This window comes from Arachis hypogaea, chromosome 16 (genome assembly GCF_003086295.3).
Source record: "Arachis hypogaea cultivar Tifrunner chromosome 16, arahy.Tifrunner.gnm2.J5K5, whole genome shotgun sequence".
Classification (NCBI taxonomy): Eukaryota; Viridiplantae; Streptophyta; class Magnoliopsida; order Fabales; family Fabaceae; genus Arachis; species Arachis hypogaea.
This window is the reverse complement of record NC_092051.1, coordinates 15,821,921-15,828,062: the sequence shown is the minus strand read 5'-3', so window position 1 is coordinate 15,828,062 and position 6,142 is coordinate 15,821,921.

The window sequence follows — 6,142 nt, the reverse complement described above, 5'->3', positions numbered from 1 at the left end:
ATCTCAAGCTTCACTTGACACAAAAATACCACAAGCACTTAACTGGGGAACTCTCTTGAAGTTCTGATTTTTCTTTCAGTTACTCCCAAACAGTGGTACTCAAAGCCTTTGGCCAGGGGCGGAGCTAGATGAAATATTAGAGGGGCCAAAAATATTTACACAATAAAATAAGATTAAAATAAAATTTTAAGGGGGGCTAAACTGAAATTTACATATAATTTACATGTAAAAAATTAAAACTAGGGGGCAATTGCCCCCCTTTCTTTATAGGTACATCTGCCCCTGCCTTTGGCATACTCTGTTAAATGCACTTGATCTCGACTCTTAGTGCTCTGTCTCAAGGATTACTTGACACAATTACACCACAAGCATATAACTAGGGAAACAACTCTTTGAACTTTTAATCATGTCTGACCTCCCTAGTCACCGCTTTTATTTTTCTTTTGCTATTTCTTTTTGCTTCAAGAATTAAGCTTTTGTTTAATTCAGAGAATTCATAATAGTTCTCTAAATTCCTATTTCTTATGCACCGACATCCTTTGATTCAAATTCAGATATGCACTACTGTTCATATGATGCATTCAAAATCACAAAGAATACCACCACATTTAAGTAAATAAGACTACTATTCAATATAAACTCAATTTCTCATGCAATATATCACTTCTTTTCTTTTTCTTTTAGATTCAAGCTCAGTGAACTGTACATGAGACAATTTTTTTTTTACTAAAAGCAATTAATAGAATGAAACTAAATCTAAGAATTGAAAGTACTAAAGATCATGCAGGCAATCAAAGCAACATAAAACAGAAGACAACAAAATAAGAACAGAAGGAAAAATAGAAAGAAAGGAACTCAACCACCTCAATTATATTGGTGGCTATCTCATTCCTCCGGACTGTGCTCCTCCATGAAGATGATTTGTCGCCCTTTGGTGCATTAAAATAAATAGAAAATCCACAAGCGAAGCGACAACACCAAACTTAAAAGTTTGCTTGTTCTCAAACAAAGAAAAGCTGAAAATAGGAAGGGACATAAAAAGTGCACGGAGGAGTAAAAACAAAAATTAATACAAAAAAATGATAAAAAACAAGAAAAGTTACAATTAGTTAAAATATTTTTTGTATATAAATATATGTATATATTTATTTATTTATTTATTTAGTTATTTACTTTTTTATTTAAATATATATAGATATAGAAGAGGGGGGGGGGGGGGGAAGAAACGTATATATATAAGGAGGGGGGGAGGTGGATGATATATATATGTTATATAAAGGGGGGGGTCAGCGAGGATTTGGGGACAAGGAGTTAGCTGACGCTGAACTTGAGGGAAAGAACATTCAACGCATGGTGATTTTTTTCACACTGAACTTGAAAGGAGCCAAGTTTAGCGTGGACCTTCCCGAAGCAACTCCCTCATCGTACGCATGTATCCACAATGAACTTGGGATGGATCAAGTTCAGCGTGGGGTCTGGCTATAGTGCACGCTGTTTATGTCATTTGCCACGCTGAACTTGGAAAATCCCAAATTCAACGTGGAGCTGGCAGAATCACCCTTTTCCAAAGTGGGCAAAAATTTTTCTAAGTGTCCAGATCCTGTTCTAAAAATTCTGCATGATCAAACACACGTAAAACAAAGAAAAAACAGTAAAAACTCAATAAAAATCAAATAAATAATAAAACTACTACTACGGAAAATAGACTAAGGATACAAAACCATCAGGTTGCCTCCCGACAAGTGCTTCTTTACCGTCACTAGCTTGACGGTCAGCTCCTCTAAGGAGGAGGATCATAGGGGCTCAGTTCTTCACCACTCACTGTGAATCTTCTTCCTGTGTCCCCATAACATAGCTCAATATGCTCCAGAGAGAGGATTCTATTTATTGTATAAGTCAACACTGGATTGCTAGTCAACACCACCTTTATTCCTGGGGAGAAGTCTTCAGTGGAAATCTTTTTGTTTCTCCATCTCCTGGGTACTTTCTTCTTTTTGGGAACCTCCGCCTTGGTGGATGATGCATTTTCGACACCAAACTTAGGTTTGATGTCAGGAGGAATTTTATTGATTGTTACCAAGGGAGGTTTGAGCTGCAAATTCTGATGTGCATCATCAGGGGGTTCTTGAAGGTTTGGATTAATAAGCTCAGTTTGCATGCACCTCTCTTATTCACCTGATGAATGTATATCTTTGAAGACATGAAAGACTAGTTGCTCATTATGCACTCTAAGCACTAATTCACCTTCTTCCACATCAATCAGAGCTCTTCCAGTGGCTAGGAATGGCCTTCCTAGAATTATAGAGGCGTTCTCATCCTCTCCCGTGTCAAGAATCACAAAATCTGCTGGGAGGAAGAACTTACCCACTTTGACCAAGATGTTCTCCACTAATCCATATGTAGGCTTCATAGATTTGTCTGTCATCTGTAACGCTATCCGTGTGGGTTGTGCCTCTTGGATTTGCAGCTTCTTCATCACAGACAAGGGCATTAAATTGATGCTTGCTCCCAGATCACATAACGCTTTTTCAAAGGTTGTGCTCCCAATGGTGCATAGAATTTGAAAGCTCCCTGGATCCGGCATCTTCCTTGGCAAGTTATTCTGAATGATGGCACTATATTCCTTAGTCAGGACCACTGTCTCATCTCCCTTTAAAAGCTTCTTCTTTGACAACAAATCCTTCATGAATTTGACATAGAGAGGCATTTACTCCGAAACCTCAGCAAAAGGAATATTGATTTGCAACTTTCTGAAGACTTCCAAGAACTTTGAAAACTGCTTGTCCTTGGTCTCCCTTTGAAGTCTCTGAGGATATGGCATTTTAGGCTTGTACTCAGGAGCCTTTGGCAATGTAGGATAAGTGTCAAGAGAGTCTGGGAATGGGTTGTCTGCACGCTTTGGAGGGACGTGCTCTACTTCTTCTTTCTTCTCCTCTGGAGCTTCTTTTTCAACTAGCTCCTCATTAACTTGTGCTTCCGTACTTGCCACTTGTCCACTTATCAAGGTGATAGCCTTGCATTCATCTCTTGGATTCTGAATTGTGTTACCAGGAAGGCTATTAGTGGTCCTCTAATCAATTTCATTAAATTTTATGGCTAATTGACCCATCTGAATCTCCAATTTCTTGATTGATGCTCTCGTTTCCTGTCTAAAACTTGTCAATATTGCTTCCAAATCATTGTTCTGTTGGGGCTGAGAAGTTGCTTGCTGAGATGACTGAAACTGGTGGTTATTAAAATTATTCTGTTGAAAATCACCAAAAATTTACAATCCACAAACTAACCGGTAAGTGTACCGGGTCGTACCAAGTAGTACCTCAAATGAATGAGGGTTGATCTCACGAGGATTGATGGATCAAGCAACAATAGTTAAGTGATTGGCTTAGTCAGACAAACAAAAAATGGTGTTTGAAGGTTCAAAAGCATTAACAGTAATTCAGAATATCAGAAAGCAAGCAGTAAAATTTATGTGAATAAAATATGGAGAAATAATTAAGACTTCAGAGATATTTATTTTTCGGATTGGCTTTTCTTACTAACTATTTTAATCATGCAAGATTCAATTCATGGCAAACTATATATGATTAGGCCCTAATTCCTTAGACCTTCTTAGTCTACTCTAACTTTCATCAACCGCCAATTCTTTGGTCACTTAATTCCAATTAGAGGATGAAGTTCAATTCTAGTTTATGTGCCATAGAAACTCTAATTACCCAAATATAAAAGGATTATATATCACGTATCCCGTTAAGTCCAGATAATTAGAAGTTTAGGGGAAATTGTTTTCAAGCTATTGTTCAAGTAAAGAGCTTTTCTAAGTTATACAAGAACTCAATTAGAACAAGGGTCATATTTCCGTTCCACCCAAATTCATAAGATAAAGAACGAAAATAATTCTTGAAATAGAAATCAATACATGAATTAAAATAGAAAAATAATAGTATCAATCCATACAATAGATAGAGCTCCTAACCTTAACAATGGAGGTTTAGTTACTCATGATTCAGAGAGAAAATAAGGATTCTCAAAAATTGTAAATTACGGAATGAGGTAGAAGAGAAGAGAAGAGCCCGAATGGCTGATTCTTTTCCCTTTTATATCTAATCCTAATAAATGTAAAATATATTTCCTAAACTAAATAATATCTATTCCTAATTAAAAATAAAATAAAAGTTTACATCAAAATTTAATAATTAAATTCCGCAGCCTTTGGACGTGAATGGGGACCACTTGGATTATTAAGGTCTACGCTGAACTTGAGAATTCTCAAGTTCAGCGTGCGTGAGAGCAATACGCGTCATTCGGAGCTTGAATCCACACTGAACTTGGATTAACCTAAGTTCAGCGTGGGATGATATGTGATTCTTCCTCTGTGCGTTGGATTCCACGCTGAACTTGAGAAAGCTCAAGTTCAGCGTGGGTGAGGCAGAGTAAAATGGAAGAAAAGGATATAATATTATATATTGTTGGAAAGTTCTGGAAGTTAGCTTTCCAATGCCACTAGAATCACGTCAATTGGACCTCTGTAGCTCAAGTTATTCCTATTTGAGTGCAAGGAGGTCGGGGTTGACAGCATCATTCGCTTTCTTCCTTTTCTGCTACAAAACTCCATCAAATCCATCCAAATGCTACCTGAAATAAACATAAATTATAAAAAACTCAAAGTAGTATCCATAGTGGCTAAAAGATATTTAAATATTGATTAAACTCAACAATTTGAATGCAAATTCACTTGGAAAAGATAGAGAAGATGCTCACGCATTGGAAACCCTAGCTTAAAAGTGTGAAGAATTGTTTAATTAGATTGAGTAGAGTTGCTTGATAGTTTTGGTGTGGATTAGGGTGCGCCAGTTGATTGGAAGAGGATCGAGTGAGGCTTGGTTGCGTTGAGCTTGGGTGTGATCGGAGAGGAGATTCAAAGGATTTGAAAACCGCCGTCAACGAAGGTATGGGTTTTAGTTTCAGATAAACATTATATAACGTTATAAGAAACCTTAGGCTAGATGACATAGGTTAGTGTTGAATTGAAAAAAATTGATGTGGTTAATATTGATGATTTAGTGTGAATAATTAATGTTGGTTGATGGTTGAGTGATGATGTGTTGTGGCATGATTTTGAGAATTTGAGTCTTGATGAGCAATATATATATATGTATGATTAAATTTAGATATAAATTGTGGTTTGTTGACTATTATGGTTGTTGATATGAAAATTTGGGTTAGAGACCGTAATTAGGTGAGGTACATCCTTTTGGTAAGTTATAAGTCTTAATTGAGGTATTGAAAAGGTTAAATTGTATTGTGGTTATTATTGTGAATGAATAATAGTAATGAACTATGAAATTGAATTAGAATTGGTTGATTGGGTCTTGAATGGCTAGGATGTGGTTTGGAATTGATGATTGAATGTGGAGGATGCCTAGAAAATTGGTTAATGTTGGTGTTAAAAAGAGGTGGAATTGAGAAATGGTGAATTTGAGTTATGTAGAAAATTTTGGTAAAAAGTTTTTTTAGCCAATTTTAACGAGTCATAACTTGGCGTTCAGAGTTTAGATTTGAGTGAAATTTCTATTGAATTAAAATTGATGATGAGTACTTTAAAACAGCCTAAGAACGAAGAAAAAATCATTTTTGTAGCAAAAGTTATAGAAGTTTAAAAATCGGTATCGAAAATTGAAAATTTCAAATTTTGCAGCATACCAGAAAAATTGCTGGTGTGCTTGTTCACAGGAACATGTGTGCGCACGAGACAAAGAATGTTTGCAAGCCTGTGCGCACGCACAGGATGGTGCGTACACACCAGTCTGAGATGTTTGTTAGTCTGTGTGTGCGCACATATCCTGTTTTCTGTAAAATATTTTTTTATTGTTTAGCCTTTGTAAAAGCTTGTGACCTCCTATAACCCCATATGACACTGATAACCAAATTTTAAGCTCTGAATAGAGTGTGAGTCTAAAGAATTAAATTGATCAATTTCCAGATAAACACTTGGTTAACCGGATGAAAATATTGTGGAGATGGTGGTTCGTCCTACCCACGATAAGGACAGTGGCGCTATCCTGCTCATGAGATAATGAAGTTGATGTATTGATAAATAATTGGGGTTAATGAAGATCATAACTTACGAAATTGATTTGAGTTA